The 20,627-nt window shown below is 45.0% G+C and overlaps 1 long non-coding RNA gene across 1 annotated transcript; it reads right to left on the minus strand.

Moving 5' to 3' along the window:
* Window positions 1-791: 791 nt before the first annotated feature.
* On the minus strand, window positions 792-9,997 carry LOC133378453 (uncharacterized). The gene is made up of 4 exons (XR_009761032.1): window positions 9,934-9,997; window positions 9,409-9,500; window positions 2,047-2,149; window positions 792-960 (listed from the first exon to the last, which is right to left on the minus strand). It is a non-coding gene; the product is annotated as an uncharacterized LOC133378453 (long non-coding RNA).
* Between the last annotated feature and the right edge of the window lie 10,630 nt (window positions 9,998-20,627).

The raw sequence follows: 20,627 nt of genomic DNA on the forward strand, positions 1-20,627 counted from the left end.
CCCCATCAATTCCCCCCTCCCATGTGCTGAGGCCCGCAGGAGGCAGACGAAGAAGGTAAGAAGACCAGTGGAGGAACACAGGCATGTGTAAGGCATAGCAGCTGTGGTCTCACCCCATGCCTTGGGCTATATAAATATGTGACACACAACAAAAATGTTGCAATGCACAGGGCTCCTGTTCAGGATGCCAGATACGCATGCCCTTTCCCAAGGTACTCTCTTCCTTCCTTTCTGTCTTCCTGCCCCCAGACAATTAGTGTTTCCTGACCACTGAGCATCTCCTTGGGCTATTTTGAGCCTCCACAAGGTGTGAGTGTGGGCTTTGTTTGACACTCCTGCAAACCTCTGGGCTTCCCCCCACACCTGCAACTGCTGCTTTGTGTGTGGAGGGTGCCATTTTGGCTTCATCAGGATCAGCATGCCAGGAATAAGTTTACTATTAGTACGATTATAGGCACTGTATGTGTGAGAATCTGGAAACCCTCTTCTTAATGACCAAGCATTTGGGGAACCACAGAGTTTTACTGGATTCTTACGAGTCTTGATAGATGCCACAGCTACTTGCACTTATGTTTCTTCCTGGCTAGATTCAGGCATATGCTATGTAAGGCCAGCCCTACCATTAGGCGCAGTGAAGAGTGCTATCATGCCCCTGCAGTAAGGGACAAACCACATATTATGCTAAATGCGCAGAATCCATATGTGTCTTCATTTTTTCTTGAATCAGTTAATAACAATTGGGAAAACAATACCTGTGATTAATTAAAGAAAATGCAAAATGCTTGCTGCACAATTGAAATAGTATGTACTTTAGTCCCCAGTCTTTACCTCTCCAGGCTAATCATACCCAGTTCTGTCAACCTTTCTTCCTAGGACTTATTTTCCATGTTACTGACCATCCTTGTGGCTTTCCTCTGAACTCATTCCAGTTGGTCTGCATTCTTCTTAAAATGCAATGCCCTGAAATGGACACAAATAATATTGTTGCATACAGCTCATGCTTCAATTCTAGAACTGATTTTTGAAATTCTCCTTAAGATAGAATTCAGGAGTAAGGGAACACAAGGAAGAACCAAACTACAGCATTTGTTGTTATGTGCCTTCAAGTCAATTACGACTTATGGTGACCCTATGAGTCAGCGACCTCCAACAGCATCTTTTATAAACCACGCTGTGCAGATCTTGTTAGTTCAGGTCTGTGGCTTCTGTTATGGAATCAATCCATCTCTTGTTTGGCCTTCCTCTTTTTCGACTCCCTTCTGTTTTCCCCAGCATTATTGCCTTTTCTAGTGAATCATGTCTTATCATGATGTGTCCAAAGTATGATAACCTCAGTTTCATCATTTTAGCTTCTAGTGACAGTTCTGGTTTAATTTGTTCTAACACCCAATTATTGGTCTAAGAAGAAGAAACTCCTCTCCACCCACGTGTGCATAATCTTATATACCTCCCTCATGTCCCTTCCTCCCCCTTCCCTCGTTTACTACTAAAGCAAGGGGTTAAGGAGAGTAGCCCAAAGAGTCAGGAAGGTGGATTGTTTTTCATTCTTTTTTTACTGATAAATGGGGAAGGGGGAGAGGGGAGGAAGTGAGTGTTTTTGTCGTTTCATTTGGTGGGAAAATAACAAATGGGGAAGGGGAACGCAATATATTTCATCTTTCCTGAAGTCCCGGCAAGACAATTGTTTTTAGAGCAAACATAGTTTCCACTCCTCCCTGCGGTGATAACGCTACACAATTATCTCTTCTGGAAATCCCATCTAGTTTTAGGCCACGGCTAGATCCAGCTGTGGTTTGTGATGTGCTGGAGCCAAGGGCCTGTTTAAACAGCTGAGCAACTGCAGGTGCTCCACAGTTATGAAAAATTGGGGGCACAACAGACATGGCTAAGAGCATCTTTCCGCTTGTGGCTTAACTGTGCAGAGGGCTGCTCTCTACCACCCCCTCCTCCCCTCGTATCTCTCCACCCCACCACTCAGGGCCTAACTGCACATGATGAGTAATCACATCGTGGGTTTTTAAAATTAAATTCCGAGGGGGGAATTACCAGCATTGCCACTCTCAGGGATGGGAGGTTTAAGGTTTCTCTCCCCAGCCGCGATCTCACGAAAAATCCTCCTCCTCCCAAAAAAATCCCGTGCAGCGATTAACTGAAAAACAAACAAACCTTTTGAAACAACCAGACAGTCCCTCCATTGGCACAGTCATCACAGCTGGGAAGAAAAGCTTAAATCTCCCCTCCTTACATCCTGTAAAACAGCCAGTGTGGTGTAGTGGTTAGAGTGTTGGACTATGACCTGGGAGACTAGGGTCTGAGTCCCCACACAGCCATGAAGCTCACTGGGTGACTTTGGGCCAGTCACTGCCACTCAGCCTCAGAGGAAGGCAATGGTAAACCACCTCTGAATACTGCTTACCATGAAAACCCTATTCATAGTGTCACCCTAAATTGGGATCCATTCTTCACCATCGAAGGCAGTCCATTTCTATTTTTTCCATCCTGTTGTACCCTCCATCCTGTAGTACCAATTAATCTCACAAAATAAATCCTTGACCTGCCCCCATCCTGTGCAGCAATGGCAATGGGGGGCACCTATTGGCACTATTGTCATGGCTGGGGAGGTGAAGCTGACATCTCCCCTCCCTCCTTCCTGTAGTACCAATCCATCCCCTGCTTGTTGCTTAATGACTATTCCGTGCAGCTCTATGTAGATTGTTCCATCAGGGCAAGAATGTTCTCTCCCTCTCCTGTCCCTGCATGCCCCTGAAATCTGTTCTGGGTTCCTCCCCCCCCCCCCATCCTCCAATGCAGATCTGGAGATTGCACGGGGTGCATATGGGGGAGGGAGGAGAGGAGTGAAACCCCGTTGCACTAGCGCTCACTCTAGCATTAGCACATAAAGTTAGTTGAATACCTCCCCCAATGTGTAGTTAGCATTTCGTGTCTGCTGAACATGTTCAGTCCTCACTGGAAAGATTATTTTTGCAGTGGTGCCCCCTTAGGGGTGTTTCTTGCCTAAATAGTTTATGTACTCTTGCAAACCTTGGGGCTCCCCCCATCAAAGCCTCCTGAGACTTCCCTGTTGTGCATGAAATGGATGGTCCCATTTTGGTTTGCATAAGGACCCACGCTCTGAGAATGAATTTGTTGTTGGTACCCAGAATAAAAGCAGCTGAACGGTGAAATTGCTGGGTGATTTTGGCTGCTGGTGGTTTTCAACAGTTTGTACATGTCAGTTTGGGTCCAATGATGTGCCTATATGCTACTGAGTCCGCTTCAATGTACTTACACTGATTCACAAAGCGCTATGCAACTTGGAGCTGGAAAACCTGAAATAATATCTTCTCCTATATAGATTTCTCAATTTGTTATGATCTGCCTGGGATGCTCAGAGAAATTTGGATCAGCTCACATTTAAAGGTGAACCTATCTAATATGCAGTTCCCCAAAGTAACACAAAACACAGCCATCCTTTGAAATTCACACTTCTCTAAATGTTGCAATGCAATTCTCCAGTCAAGTGATGTGTGCAAAGATGCATAAACTAGGTGGTGGCACCCCAAGCTTCAGAACTCCCTCCCCTCTGTGATATTGCTGGCACCTGCTCGTTCAAGTTTTAGACACCAGCTGAAATCTTTGTTGTTTGCTTTTAAGTTTTAGGCACCAGCTGAAGTCATTGTTATTTGCTTTTAGTGGAATCTGATGCTAGCATTGATGTTTTTACTTGGCAGGTTGTGACCTACCTGCCTCATTTTTTAGTAACTGTTTGGTGAATTTGAGACAGTGTTGAATTGTAACCCACGTTGAAAGTGCTGTGCCGTGAAGAATTGGACTATGATGCAGGATGTGAGTTCAAACTCTTTAACCGCTCCTCTAGCTCTAAGAGTAGTTCCCTCCCTTTCACTAATAGAGGGGTAACCAATGTTACCAAGGGGTGTAGTTGTCTGGGGTCCCCAGGGGCTCTTAAACCCCTTACCTTTTTGGGAAGCCAGGTCCCAGCAGGGGATCTGTGGCTGCTTTCACACATGGGGCTAATAGCGCTAATTTAATGGATTAAAAAGGTAGCGCTTCTGTCCCAATTTTTAAGATCCGTTTCACACTGCAGTACCTCTTGCAATAAGGAACAGTACTTTTTCAGCCGATATAGCCGCCCTGCTCCGGGTGCCTACTCCAAGGGAAGCTCGGAGGGTGGCCACAAGGGAGAGGGCCTTCTCAGTGGTGGCCCCCAAATTATGGAATGATTTCCCTGACGAGGTGCGCCTGGCGTCAACACTGTTATCTTTTCTGTGCCAGGTCAAGACTTTCCTCTTCTCCCAGGCATTTTAGCATGTGTTTTAAATTGTTTTTATATTGTTTTAAATTTTAAAATTGTGTTTTAAATTGTTTTTAAAATATGTGTTTTAAACTGTATATTTGTTTTAATGTTTTTGATTGCTGTAAACTGCCCAGAGAGCTTCGGCTATGGGGCGGTATACAAGTGCAATAAATAAATATAAATAAATAAATTTTGCGCACCTGTCTTTCACACAGCTTGTTTTCATCCCTCACCCATGCGCACCATCAGGGATGATAGCCCAAAATATCCGGTGGGCACTAGGTTGACTATTATCATTATTTTATTATTATTATTATTATTATTATTAAAAATGTAAAGGTACTACCTTCAAGTCGATTCCGACTTATGGTGACCCTATGAATAGGGTTTTCATGAGGCTGAGAGGCAGTGACTGGCCCAAGGTCACCCAGTGAGCTTCATGGCTGTGTGGGGATTTGAACCCGGGTCTCCCAGGTCGTAGTCCAACACTCTAACCACTGCACAACACTATTAGTCACTTATTATTACCCAAAGGTCTCCAAGTGACTTACAACACTGTTAAAAACAAATATATCATCCTATATAAACAAAACAATAAACCAAGCACACCCCCATACAGCCATAGGGAGCTTTGCCAGTATACTAATAACAGATACCATAATCTCAGTCTATCAAATGCCTGGGGGAAAAGGCTGCCTTTGCACAGATATCTTTTTCATTTTACATCTAGCCTCTGCACCACCGCTCCATCCAGAGAACAATCTATAGTGGTGATGATGAGTAATTATGTATTTGTTTTTGGGAAAAAACACACTGTATTTGCACAGAAAGGGTAACATGGCTTGCAGGTGAGATAGTTAGCAGCTGAACGGTCTTATCTCAGCATGCTGTAAACTAATGATGGCTCTGCCATCTGGGAGAACTTAACCCCGTCAAGCAAAAGTTCGGCTGGTTTAATTGGACACATTCGGCAAAGACGGCCGAGCAGAAACGTTTCACTCTGCGCAGAGACGGGAAGAGAGAGAGAGAGAGAGAAAGTGTATTTGAAAGCAGAAAGAGTCTGATCGGAGGCATGTAGAGATCAAAACTTGAGTTTAGCCTGAATGATTCCAAGTAAAAAAGCAGCTGTAAGAACAGAAGTTCTTGGGTAAAGAAATGGAGAGCTAGCTGGAATATTGGGGAGAGGGGGGCTATGCCTTTCTTCAGCCCCAAACCTCTTCTTTCTAAGGTTACCATCTTTTTTTTTTTCTGGACCCACTAGAAATTAAGTGGTGTTTTTCCTGGCAGAGAGATAAAGAGATGGGGAAAGCTTTACCAGTTAATTTTCTGCCTGTTACCCAAGTGACTGTTAACAGCACAGGAAAATCCACCAGCAAAATTGGTCGGCTCTCCCCCATGCCCTGCTCCAAATGAACCCCCTGTGTTAGAGACCAGGGGGTCTTCCCATAATTCATTCATCCATGGCACAGAGAACCTGCTGTAGGACGGAGAGAATGGTGATAGGTGTCCAGTCCTGGAGCCACTTGGAAACCTCCACTGTTGAAGTGAAGCCCCACAGGATCAGGCCACGAGCCACAGGATGCAGCATTTTTTTAAACCAATACCTGCATCCCGGAAGCCTCTGAGAAGCTCAAAAGCAGTGTGTGAAGTCGATGGGCTGATCCCATTCCACTTATCCCAGCTTGATCATGGAGATCATCCAGAGGAGCACTGTTAGTTGTCCCCCATGTTACAGAGGCCTGATAGGCCTCAACCAGAAATTGGGCATTTAGTGTCGCCTGTCCCACGTTGTGGAACGCTCTCCTCCTAGCTGAGATTCAACAGGCATTCTCACTTTTGACTTTCAGGCCTCTTTTAAAGACCTTTTTATGTAGACTGGCCTATGTAACTTTTTTGATCAGCCAGTCATTTTAATGATCTTTTTTTTTTTACTGCCTTTTTTGGTTTTGTAAAATTTTTATTGTATATGTTGTTGTACACTGCCATGTTATATTGCATGAATGGAAAATGGAAATGGACAGCCTTCAAGTCTATCCCGACTTATGGAGACCCTATGAATAGGGTTTTCATGGTAAATGATATTCAGAGGGGGTTTACCATTGCCTCCCTCTGAGGCTGAGAGGCAGTGACTGTCCCAGGCATGAATAGATGGTATATAAATAATGTAATTGTGTTTATTTATAAGAGTAAAGAGATTCTCAAAGAAAGGAGTTATGGTAAGAAAGACATGGCTGGACCAAGACATTCTGATGCCTCAGGCAAAAAGCAAGATGGCGCCCCAACGCCACCATTCCATATACAGAAACTGACCAGATAGGCAAGTTGAATTCTATCTCAGCGCTTGCAAAGCGACAGCATTTGTCTAAGGACAGAAAGCACTCTTAGGGACTCAGGGCGGGCTACTTGGCCTACACCCCTCTGTCCTCCGACAACTCACTGCTGCTCCCGGCATTTGCCACCTCAGGCGGCCATCTTACTCTGTGTAATGGTAGGGCCTGTCCTAAAGAAACATGGTAGGACCGGCCCTGAAGAAAGTTGATAAGAAAGATCTGACAGTGGTGTTTGAATTGTGATTTACTTTGTCACATGTTCATAGCGGGGTCCCTAGCAGAAAGATCGGTGCTGAAAAGGTTTATGAAGTGACTTAGATGGATCCCTCTGACACCACTGGCCAGAGCGAGCCCAAGACATTTTGCTGTCTAAAGATGGAGCAGCAAAAGCCCCCAAACCTGATCAAGTGATTTTGACACCTCAGGCGGAGAAACCCTCAAGTGCCTTTCTGTCTCCAAGGCAGTAAAAATACAAGAAAAATAAATTAAATAAGTAACCATTTGCTGCCCTGTCGTGACACGTCAGATCATTTGCTGGAGGCGGCTGCCTCCCTCTGCCTAACGTCGTGGCCGGTTCTGCCACTCAGATGACTGTCGTCGTTGGTTGAAGTAGAATTGCAGAACAGCCTTTCCAATTGTTTCTCTCTTTTTTAAGGAGAGTGTCTAAATAAATTTTAGCCTCGGAGATTTATCAAGACCCATCAACCCCCCTGATTATCACTCCTGGGCCAATAATGGGGAAGGCAAATAGCTGACCAAGAGCATCAACGGTTAAAAAAAACAAACATTAAGCCAGCACAGCCACATTAAATAAAAGTTTAATTTTTCCCAAAGGCCTGGTGCTTCGGTCAGAGTAGTAACTTGTCAGAATGAACATTCTCCCAAGAGCCGTATGAAGCGTTTGGGAAACCATATGCAGTGGCTATTAAGGCTCTGCCCTCATCTGTTACCTTATTTATCACTTCAATTTGCTGCTAACAAAACATCCAGAGAAAGAATCAGTAAAAATGTTAAAAGGCTCTTCAGGAAAGAAAAGCACAGTTTGACTAGAACAGGTGTCAACCAAAAGAGAGAAAAAAAAGTTTGGACCAGGCCTGCTACTGGGCCAGGATGTTATGGAAGGGTTAGACCAGCCTTTCCCAACCTTTGGGTCCCAGATGTTGCTGGACTACAGTTCCCATCATTCCTGAGCATTGGCCATGCTGGCTGGGGCTGATGGGAGTTGTAGTCCAGCAACATCTGGGGACCCTGTTGGAAGTGGGGCAAGAACAACTCCTGTTTTGTTCTTTTGTTTGTGCTCCAGAAGGGAGATAGAGCTAGGGTCCTCCAGATGGATAGGCTTGTTTACCTTTACCTGTGATGCTCTGACTGACTTCCATCGCTAGACTGATACGTCTTAAGGGAAGCTTACCTGCCCCTCCTCCTTCTGCCCTTTCCATTCCTTTGTCCTGCGACTGTCCGTGAGAGAGGAGACATTCCTTTGTCTCTGCTCTCTCCAAGCATGGCGCTAACTCCCGCACCTGGGCGTTACACCTCTAACTTCGTTAGTTAGTTAGAACTAGGTTTGCTTTTCTATCTACTATGTATTTCTATAAATAAAGGAGCTTTTCTTATTTTACTAAGTCTCAAGTCTCACTGATGCTGATGCCTGCTTTCTTAGGCAAACACACGCACATGCTGGCACACTCGCATTTCAACATCTGCTGTTACTCTGCTGCTGTTGTGTTGCTTTATATGAAATTAAGCACACAAATTACACACAGCGCAACAGACCGAAAGGACAGGAAAGACTGGGTTAGACAGTGGACAGCTCCTTGAAAGTTCAGATTAAACGCCGGAGCAGATTCACTGCCCACTGACATTGGAGCCACCAGTCTCCACGGCATTTAGAGCAGGGATGGGGAACCTCCATCTTCCTTGAACTCTAACTCGCATCAGCCCATAAGCTTCATCCACCTTGGGGCCTGCGTATCAAAGCAAGCCCTGCCATTGGGCAGTCATGCAGTTGGAGGAGGAGATGCTTGTGATGCGTCCTTCCCTGGCTCTCCCTGTCAGGTTCCTACCTGCTCGTGGTTACTGCCTGTCTCTAGGCACCACCAGGGACTCCACCAGTCCGGACCGCACTCTCTTATGGTTTACCCATCCGCTCTAGCACAGATCTCAACAGATCCCCCTGCTAGGCAACCACCAGTAACGTTCCAATACTAGTATTCCCAGAGACTCTGAATACTGGTATTGTTATTCTCTTCACCGCTGCCACCATTGGTTACAGTTCCCCTTCAGCCTTGGTCATTACCTTACCCTCCCTTCTGGTCTGTGAAACCCCAGCCAAGGATCAGGCCTTTGGTAAACCAAATTAAGTATTTATTACAGATAACAAAGCTAACAAGATTAACAAGATTTCTCCTTAAGGCACATAAGCATATGGTTTTACTCAATACTAATCCGAACTCCACCTCCCTCCTGGTAAACAACTCTCTAAACCCCACCAAGCAATCCACTCTTTCTCTTCTCCCCCCAGATTCCACTCTCACTCTTCCTTTTATACATTCAGCCATTTTAAACACTCAGCCAATCATCTCGCATTCTACTGCCCATTCACTCCCCCTCTTTCACTCCACTTACCATGTATCTTCTAAAACAACAACACTTACCATATATACATTAATATAGGAACATCACAAGGCCCCCTGAGGCCAGAGAAAGGTCTCTGAGAGGAGGGATGTCCTACTTGCCATCCTTGAGACCCCGTGGGAAACTCACCAAACTAAATCCGCTGTTGCCTGGAACTGGGTGTGCGCAGTGCAGCTGAATGGGACATAGCAGTGGGCAGCCTGGCCATCTCACTTTGGTACCTGCCCATAAAACGAAGCCTGGAGTGAGAGGCTAGGATGGGGTCAGCAGTTTCCAGGAGCCCTCTTTGTTGTCAGATTTTTGGGGAGTGAGCTGTTTAGGGCCTGGGTAAGAGCTAGGGTTGCCAGGTTCATGGCCTGAGACTGATTCTGTATCTTTAGGAGAAGAGAAAGTCAGCCAAGTGAAGGTCTTCTTGCAACCCTGTAATGGGAAAAACCACAAGGTGGAATTCTCCCTTCCCCCTGCACAACTTTTAAAAATACAGAAGACCTCTTGGTTGATTCTAAGTCATGGCTAATTTTTGTCCTGATTCAAGAGCAGATTTAAAGGCACAAGCAAAATCTCCAGCTTGAAACCTGGACAGTCTAAATAAGTTTGAAAGACAATTGTGACATCATTACATTTGGGCAACCTCGCTGTCTTAAAAACTCTTACTTTTCAGGATCTGCCACAGTTCCATACACCTCCATCGCGCAGGGAGCAGTCTTAGCCACCTGTTCTGATGTGAGAGCACATAATTGTTTAATTTTACTTTTATATCCCCCTGGGCCTCAGGTGTCAGGATTTCTTAATGTGGCCTGTGCAAAACATACATCAGCCCTCTGCAATGGCACCTGGGATGGGCTGGTAAAGAGGAAATTAAAGGGAAACAACCTGATCTGAGGTTGAGAGTCCTGCTTTTTCAATATTGATTCCATCCAATCCCAGGTCTGCTTTTGGGCTGGAGGTGTTTTTAATTATGATCAAGCCAAGCCTAGGTCTGCCTTTAAGCTATGTTTTAACCTAAGAAAGATACTGGAGAATGCTGCAGAATGATATAAGTGTTTTGATCTGAAAGTCATGTTAAGGTTGCTTACTTTTGCTCTGGCAAGGCTTCTCACGCATAACTCTGTGGCAGAATAAGAATTCTAATACTACCTTAAAACTACAACAACAATATCCAACTGGAATAACGGATAACAATCAGAGTTGAGGTACATGGGGCTTATTTGCACTAGCGCAAGGATTAGTGCTAGCACAATGGGATTGGGTTCCTCCTCCCCTGTGCAAACCCTGCACCGTTCCCCAAATCTGCTCCAGAGGGTTGGGGGGATCCTCAGAACAGCTTTAGTGGTACATGGGGCAAGGAGAAGGAGAGATTGTTCCATCATGCAAGGAGAAATCCTTGCGCTGATGGAACCTTAGCCTCAACGCTACGTTGAATATACCCCATGTCTTTTGTGATGTCAGCAACAATCATGTCCACCATCTTGGGCCCTACAATTGGCAAGGGAGACCCTATTGGTGGTGCCACCACGGGGGGCTGCCTGGTTGGCATTGACCCTTGACAGGGACTTCTCAGGTGCACCTTCATGAGGTGTGCCTGCCTGTCTCATTATTAACCTTCAGAAGAAATTTGTAAACATCCCTGTTCATCCAGGCATTTGATGGCTGAAAGACACTGTTCCCGGCAACCTTGACATTATTAGCTGTGAGACTGCATTGTTGTTGTTAATTTTTTAGATGTTTTTAATTGTTTTTAAATGGTTAAAATATGCGTTGGTTTTATTTTTAATTGTATTGTTTAAAGTTTTTTGTATTTGCAGCTTTGGGCTCCTTTGGGAAGAAGGGCGGGATATAAATTTAATAAATTGCTGTTGTCATTATTACACCCATTTTACAGTTTTAAAACTGAGGCTAAGAATGCAAGAGCCATGCTTATGTGCAGGGGTCTGGGGGTGGGGTCAGGAGGACTGATTACATTGTGGGTGGGGCCAATGTATGGAGCTCCTTCCATGTTCTATGAATGTGTGGAGCGTAAAATTATGAGTAGGACTAACAAGTGGGAGGAATCCTAAATGCAGCTTTTTTGTACACCACATCTGATTTGGCCCTAAGCAGTGCCTTTCTTGGTTAAAAATAAAATGAGGTGCTGGTACTCATAAAAGTGCTGTGGATGCCAGCATGAAATGGCTGCCATGGGTAGCACAAAAAGAGGTGGCAGTACTGTGTACTGGTAAGTACTGGCCCCAAAAAAGCACTGGCCCTAAGACTGAAGTGAGATCCAGATCTCTTGGGCCACAGTTCAACTCCATTTCTACTGGGCGTGTGTGTGACTGTGACTGATTTAAGAATCTGTCCAGTCCAAATTGGGTTTAGAGAGTTACCTATGTGGGAAATCCAAACTCCTGGCTGGCAGTGGCAGGGCTTAATGCAAGGCCTGCACCAGGCATGACTGGGCCTAGGCCTGCATCATCATGCTCCCCAACACCCCCTCCCAATGCAGGCGGCACTCCTGCCATCGCCCAAGATGGTGGCAGGGGTGTCAACCTCATAGGGTTGATGGCAGGCATGCATGCTGATGCAGCAGTGCAGGAAGTCAGTGGGGCAGTCCGGCTTATTTAAGCCCACACCTCCTCTATGGTGGGGTGTTTCTTGGGAGGGTGGAGCTCTGCGACCTGACTCTGCCATGGATTGTGGAGTGGGAGCTCCACTCTCCCAGCCTAAGGAGGGGCTCTCAGCCAGTGCATGGCCACCTGCTGGTGTCGGGTCTGGAGCAGTGTAGCCACTGCCACTTTTATAGCTCTACCATTTGCACCAGCTAGGATGCAGTGGCAGCCGGTGACTCCATGTCAGTAGGGCAGTTGAATCCGCCACAGGTTTTAGTCCAAACTTTAAAGGAGCTGTCCAAAGTGCTGAAGCCATCCACACCATACATTTAAAGCACATGGCTTCCCCCAAAGAATCCTGGAAACTGTAGCTTATCCCTGGCAGAGCTACGATTCCTAGCACCCTTAACAAACTACAGTTCTCCGGGGTGTGTGTGGAGTCAAGTATGGTGTATACACAGTCTAGGTCTGGTTTAAAGATAAAGACCCCCAGAAGGGAGACCTGCAGATGTCTTAAAGTTGCTCTTAAAGAGTGAACACCTGGACTGAGAAAGGAGACGTATATCAGTTTCTCTTAGTGTGATGGGATATATTACATTTCTATTTAAATTATGGTAATTATTAATAAATGTGTATGTAGACATATATGTTAGCAGGTGCCAATTTTATGCAAATCTTTTGTTTTGGATGACCCTAAGTGTCCACTCTAACTCTGCTTGATCTAACAGCCTTTTTGTTTCAAAGGAGACATTTTGTGAAGGCCGCCAAAACCAAGAGTATGCCCTAAATCATGTCTGATCCCAGATGTGGTTGCCTTTTCGAGCCTTGCACAGCCCCCTGGAGTGCAAATAATCAAATTCATTTGGGAAATAATAGTTTCAGAGAGGTCAAACCTAATTTACATACCAATAAAATGTGCCTTGCAGAGGATGACATTTAATGAATAAAATGTATGTAACTAGGTCTGGGTTGATATTTATTTATGAGATTTACATCCCTTCCCCTTCATCGCAAGCGACCTCAGGGCAGATCTCATTCAAATAAAAACACTACAAAAGCATACAATAAAATTAACCAATAAAACATTAAAAACCCATCTCAAGACCTAAAACCTTTTATCAGCATTAAAGCTTTATTGCTTTGGCACACCAAGTAGCTTAGCTCTGAGCAACTTTGTCTTCAAAGGGGCGCAGAACGGAATTCTGCAGTTTTCCACGGCTGTGGCAACAACTAAGTATGGATGTCTTCATCCATCCATCATGGTGAGGAAGCAGGTGCGGTGAGCTAATTAAAACTAATTTACAATTTTATTCAGTGTTTTATTGGGAATGCTAATGGATGACCGCTGATAAGGGAAAAGCCGTTGAACTGACAATGGGCTTTAAAAAGAAGTGTTGATCATCCCTGGGGCAAAGATGTAGGGTTGCCATCTGATCAAATGAAAAAACAACAACGTGGTGATGTTTTAGCGATAGCTAAAAGCAAGTTCAGACTCTGAGCCAGAATAGCATCATCCATGCACAAAAAGGAAGGTACTAGGAGAACTGAGACAAACCCCAAACTTTGCGGAAATAGAAAAACGTTTAAGGAAAAAAACCTTCAGGGATGGGGGGACCACACTTTCTCCTGCTGTGTTGAGATGTATTGCATTTCATATGGTATTGCATCAAAACAGCTTATTGAGGAATGGGCATGCTCAGTGGACACAAAATGCTTTTTGTCTGTTGTGTGTGTGTGGGGCCAGGAATGGATAACTAAATGGTTGGGGGAATGGAGTCTCTTAGAAGACAGAACGGCTGGCTGGCTGGCTGGATCCCTGAACAGGGGCATTCCATTTATCAATGGCCAATGTCTGTAAATCAAGCTGCCTTGAAACATGTAAGATCAGGGCCTGGAAAAAGAGTTGGCAACCCTGCTGTGCGATAGATTGTTGAAGACATCAGCGTGAGTGTCAAACCTGTAATGGTAAATGGAAGACATTTGGGTATCATTGCAGAACAGCAGCTTTGCACAGCACAGCTAAGACTAATCTAGATGAATTACAAAAATGGCACAACACACCAATATATATATATATATATATATATATATATATATATATATATATATATATATATATATATATATATATATATATATATATATATTCACTAATACGCAAAAAACCCTGCGGTTTAAAAACGTACCTATAGCCCACAGATATTTCCATCAAACTTTAAAAAGCAGGGAAATTGGGCAGCTATAGTGAATGCACCAAGGGAGCAGGAGACCTGTCCTCCTCTCTGAGATATTGTACTGCTCTACAAATTTGTAAAAATGCAGACACAATTTGGGTTGGTCTTTCACAGTCCAATCCACTTCCTGTGGAGCTTGGAAGAATATGGTAACATGTGCCTCTGAGGATATGGTGAGTGGTGCAAACACCTGCAATCAGCCCAAATAATAGAAACCTGGGCACCCTCTGGTGCCAGCCCTGTGAATAGGCACAGCCTCCGGGGAAGGAATTGGCAACCCAATTTTGTTTCCATGCCAAGATTTAGAGCCTGGGACTTAATGTGTCCGTTTTGGAGAGGTGTGAGTAACTGATAAAGGGTAGCTTATTTCTTGTGGAGGCTGGCTCAAACCCTTAGGGTGAATGGAGCACTGCCCCACCCACCTCAGTCTGCCCTTAGCCAGCCCCCACGTGCCTGCCTTCTTGCTTGGAACCAGTCCAGGGGACGGTGCTGCCTGTCAGCTTCTTCCTCCTCAGCCCCAGGTCACAGCAACACCATTCGTTTAAAGTACTCTTATACCACTTTGAGAGTCATGACTTCCCCCAGGAATCCTGGGAACTGTAGTTTGTTAAGGGTCTCCTAACAACTCTCAGCACCCGTGTGGATGTGGGTGTGATGTCAGTGTTGTCCTTGTAGAACTCAGCAGGGACAAGGAGGAGCACAAACGTAGAATCAGGTGGCTTAGCAATGCCTCTTGTTGACTGTGGCTCCCCCTACTGTTGGCCTCCCTACCTTCTGTCCTACCAGTCCCAATGGGTACCAATCACTGCTGTTGATTACACGGATGGTCCTCTTCTAGGGTTTCCCAAACTGTGGACCACCAGTCAGTCATCCATGAGCTTAATTCAGGTGGTCTGCACTGTGCCTGTGGATTTAATCCATCATAAGAACATAAGAACATAAGAAGAGCCTGCTGGATCAGGCCAGTGGCCCATCTAGTCCAGCATCCTGTTCTCACAGTGGCCAACCAGGTGCCTGGGGGAAGCCCGCAAGCAGGACCCGAGTGCAAGAACACTCTCCTCTCCTGAGGCTTCCGGCAACTGGTTTTCAGAAGCATGCTGCCTCTGACTAGGGTGGCAGAGCACAGCCATCACGGCTAGTAGCCATTGATAGCCCTGTCCTCCATGAATTTGTCTAATCTTCTTTTAAAGCCGTTCAAGCTGGTGGCCATTACTGCATCTTGTGGGAGCAAATTCCATAGTTTAACTATGCACTGAGTAAAGAAGTACTTCCTTTTGTCTGTCCTGAATCTTCCAACATTCAGCTTCTTTGAATGTCCACGAGTTCTAGTATTATGAGAGAGGGAGAAGAACTTTTCTCTATCCACTTTCTCAATGCCATGCATAATTTTATACACTTCTATCATGTCTCCTCTGACCCGCCTTTTCTCTAAACTAAAAAGCCCCAAATGCTGCAACCTTTCCTCGTAAGGGAGTCGCTCCATCCCCTTGATCATTCTGGTTGCCCTCCTCTGAACCTTTTCCAACTCTATAATATCCTTTTTGAGATGAGGCAACCAGAACTGTACACAGTATTCCAAATGCGGCCGCACCATAGATTTATACAACGGCATTATGATATCGGCTGTTTTATTTTCAATACCTTTCCTAATTATTGCTAGCATTTGCCTTTTTCACAGCTGCCGCACACTGGGTCGACATTTTCATCGTGCTGTCCACTACAACCCCGAGGTCTCTCTCCTGGTCGGTCACCGCCAGTTCAGACCCCATGAGCGTATATGTGAAATTAAGATTTTTTGCTCCAATATGCATAAAATGTTAAATGTTAAACATTAAATGTTCATACTGATTTTAATTGAATTTGTATTGCTTCTTTTATTTCTTACATTGTATTTTATTGCATTACAATTTGAATTCTATGGAATATATAAAATACAACGTATAAGAAATCAAACAATAAAAAACACATTTAGAAGTCATACAACATCTAGCACAGCACATGACAACAGGCAGAAAAATAGTTAAATGGTCTGCCAAAACCATCAGCCATTTTCAAGTAGTCCACCGGGGAAAAAAAGGTTTGGGAAGCACTGTTCTATTCTATAGAAATGATAAATTATCACGATTGTTTTGATACCCCTGCATTGTATCCAGGAAACACAAACACACTTCTGCAGGCAGGAACTGAAGTTACTGTATTCAGAGGTGGGCCTTGAATGCTCAGCCATTGATTTAAGAACACTACTGGGAATGTTTGTGTGTGCAATTGCCACCGTAATTATTGGAAGTAGGCTGACAATTACTACACAGCGTGAATGCATGTCGTTGTCCTGCCTCCCCCCCCATGCATGTCGTTGTCCTGCCTCCCCCCCCATGTTAGTAGTCGTGGCCGGGAGGTGGGATGTGTGTGCTTGTGACCCCCCAACTGGGCAGAATGTTCTCTGGGTCCCATTATTAGCCTTCCTCAGGAGGGACCCTTTCATCTTAAACTGTAACCAGATAGGCAGCAAATGGGCTCTTTCAGGAATAATGTAATTAAGCTTCAAGGAACACAATTAGGGCAAATTAGCAGCTAATTGTGCCCATAGACCATTAGCAGGTGCTGGCTCTGCCCGGGGGGGGGGGGGGATCCAAATTTCCCTCTGGAGATGCAGGAAGGAGATTAGAGCTCAAGATAAATCCTTCATGGGGCTGGGGAGGAGAGAGAGATTTGCCTTTTTGGCAGTAACCTGTCAACCTTATATTGAAGAAAAACTAATTAAAGATGGTATGTTTCATCATCAACTCCATTTGGAGTTTGGGGGTCAAATAGGGTTGCCAGGTTCAATCCCTGAGACTGATCCTGTATCTTTAGGAGAAGAGAAAGTCAGCCAAGTGCAGGTGGGAAAAACCACAAGGTAGAATTCTCCCTTCTCAATGCACAACTTTTAAAGATACAGAAGACCTCTTGGTTGCCAGGCCCAGTGAGTTCAGGTCTGTGGCTTCCTTTATGGAATCAATCCATCTCTTGTTTGGCCTTCCTCTTTTTCTACTCCCTTCCGGTTTCCCCAGCATTATTGTCTTTTCTAGTGAATCATGTCTTCTCATTATGTGTCCAAAGTATTTACAACCATAAAATATGCAATTATAGAACAAATAAAACTGTTACATCCATAGAACAACACAGGGATAGGGAGCGCTTGCCTCTCTCCCCAGGGCCTGCCCTCACTGGCCCAGCACTGCACCCTCCTCAAGAGCTTCTGCCTGGCTGGAATGTGCCCGTGAACTGTGATGATGCCTCTCGCTTTGCTGGATGATGGATGTGTGTGGGGCCCCCGTAGGTGAGTGTAGGAATCCCTGCATGGCTGGAATGTAGCTTAAAGTCCCCAAAAGTAAGAGTCATATCTGTCTCTCTGCCCAATTTTGCTTCGGGCCCCACCCACATTTGGCTCTGGCCCCGCCCATCACGGCATGTGACCCCTGGAAAGTTGCTCACAAAGGAATGTGGCCCCCATACTGAAAAAGATTCCTCACCCTTGTTTTAATGTTTAATTTAACACAACATGTGACAACGATGGCATTACCAGAAAGATAATCTCACCCCTTACATACCCAGCCGATCACTGCATTCTGCTGGTGAGGGCCTCCCACAGATACCATCTTATCAGGAGGCCGTTCCACACAACGTAGGAGGCAGACCTTTAGTTTGTGGCACCTATCATTATCGTTATCATTATCAATACTACTACTACTACTACTAATAATAATATCCCACTCTTCCTCCCAGTAGGAGCTCCCTTAAATATTAGCCAGGGACTGTCTCTGTTATCTTTTTGGTGCCTGCTGAAGACCTTCCCCTTTCAACAAGCCTTTTAAGTAGAGACTTTATCCCAGTCTCCATCTGTGTTGGAATTGCTTTTAAGATGTTTTTAAACTTGTTTTGTTTACTATATTTTAAAGTCTGTTTTTATGATGTTTTAGAGTGTTTTTAGTGTTTTTGTTTGCCGCCCTGGGCTCTTACTGGGAGGAAGGGCAGGATATAAATCAAATAATAAATAAATAAATTGTGCTGTGTGTTGTCCAGTCCTTGAGAGCAATGGGAATGATGTCATGTCAGTTTTTTATGATGCCATGTCATGATGGCATATTGCACTTTAGGTTAGGTTGGATGTTATACAGAAGAGCGGGGAAAGAGCCCTTGAATGGCAGCAGCTTCATATCTCTCAGGATGTTTTAGTTCCATCTTTAAACAACCATTGGCCTTTGCCAAAGCTCTCCAACCTGTAGCTGTCAGAGCTATTGCTTTCCCTGAAAACTCAATTGCCAAAGATCAACAGAAGCAGGATTAAAAAGAAACACTATCCCAAAGTCTTTATTTAACCAAGGAAATGGGACCCTTTTTAGTCAACGCTCTCTGTGTGTTCAGGATTCAGTCCAGAAACCCAGATCTGTCCCATGCCCTGGAAACATGGACCTTAAAATGTTTTATTGTCTACTTGATCAGTCATCCTTTCTTAATAAAAAAAATAATAAAATTTTATTGTTGAGTCGCCTATCTGGCCGAATGAATGGCCACTCTAGGCGACGTACATAATAAGTAGGATACAATATAAAAACCAAAAAACCATAATCAATAATTAAAATAACACCAATTAATGACAACACTAAAAAGACTAACCCACCCCAGAAAACCCATAGGCCTGCCTGAACAACCAGGTCTTCGAAGTCCGGCGGAAACTAGTCAGGGAGGGGGCATGGCGAAGATCAAATGGGAGGGAATTCCAGAGGGTGGGAGCCACGACCGAAAATGCCCTCTCTCTGGTCCGCACCAGCCTGGCCAATTTAGCTGGTGGGACCGAGAGAAGGTCTTGTGTGGCTGATCTTGTCAGGCGGCATGATTGGTGATCCTGGAGGTGCTCCTTCAGATAAACTGGGCCGAAACCGTATAGGGCTTTAAAGGTCAATACCAACACCTTGAATTGGGCCCAGTAAACAACTGGTAGCCAGTGTAGATCTATTAACACTGGAGTTATATGATCACGGCGACGGCTGTTCTTACTCAAACGTGCCGCCGCATTCTGTACCAGCTGTAGTTTCCGGACTGTTTTCAAGGGTAACCCCACGTAGAGCACATTACAGTAGTCTAAGCGGGAGGAGACCAAGGCATGTATCACCCGTGGGAGCAAATGGACAGGAAGGTAGGGTCGCAGCCTTCGTATCAGATGTAATTGATACCAAGCTGCCCGCCTCACTGCTGAAACCTGAGCCTCCATGGACAGCTGGGAGTCAAGAATGACCCCGAGGCTGCGGACCTGGTCTTTCAGGGGTAATCTTACCCCATCGAACACCAGGTCAATATCTCCCAGCCTTCTCTTGTCTCCCATGAGCAACACCTCGGTCTTATTGGGGTTCAGTTTCAGTCTATTCCTTCCCATCTATCCCCTTACGGATTCCAGGCACATGGACACGGTCTCCACAGCCAACTCTGGTGAGGACTTAAATGAGAGATAGAGCTGAGTGTCATCCACATATTGGTGACACTGCAGCCCAAATCTCCTGATGATGGCCCCCAGCGGCTTTACGTAGATGTTGAATAGCATGGGGGAGAGGATGGATCCCTGTGGCACTCCACAATTGAGAGGCCAAGGGTCTTCACTTGCTTCTCTGTAAATCTAAAGCTTTCCTAAATGACTGTCCATGTGAGTTAAATGATGCTTCAAGGACGCATCGACCACCTATGTCTTAATAAAAATTGGATTTATGTGGTCCACTGGCGGCTGGGCAGATCAAGAATGGCAGTGTGGTGTTTGTGTGTGCTGTGCATGGAAATTTGAGATGTCCAGCTTGAGGCTTAAGGAAAATAACTCCAAGGTTTTACCAACATAGTGCCCTCCAAATGTTTTCAACTATAGCTCCCACCGAGCCCTAGCCAGCACGGCGAACTTCCAGAACAGCTGGACCGCACCAGGTTGGGGAGGAGTGTACTACAGGGATGGACATTAATAATGTGCTCTCTCTCAAATCACCCCCCACTCCCACTCCCTTCCCATCCCCCCATTTACAGATCTGTCTGGGTGCCAGAAAGGAGAAATCTGTCATTTTTGGCTCCTTTCCTTTCCTCATTTTTCCAGTCTTAATTTCAGCTCTCTGCATTTCCACATCAGTTTGCAATTTATGTTTTGAAAAGTCCTCATGGAAATTCTTCAGCATTTTAGTGTGGATTTCTCCTAATATACACATTTTTGTATGCAATTTTGCCTAGCGTGCACATTTTTGCAAAGCAATCTTCTGTAATATAATGCATATTTCTATGTTGCTTTCACTAATGTTGTCCTGGCCAGCTCTGTTGGATTCAGACTTGGACTCACTGGTGTCTTTATCTCCATTATGTTTAATGTGAAATCTCACCTTAGAGTGCTTCATAGATCATCTTACAGATTACACAGAACGCTGCCTGTCTGCACAGCATAACTAGGCATGACTGCTCAAGCTACGACATTGTTGCAGCAATTGGACACACCCATTGAAAACCTTTATATAGGCTTGGG

This window comes from Rhineura floridana, chromosome 2 (genome assembly GCF_030035675.1).
Source record: "Rhineura floridana isolate rRhiFlo1 chromosome 2, rRhiFlo1.hap2, whole genome shotgun sequence".
NCBI classification, from domain to species: domain Eukaryota; kingdom Metazoa; phylum Chordata; class Lepidosauria; order Squamata; family Rhineuridae; genus Rhineura; species Rhineura floridana.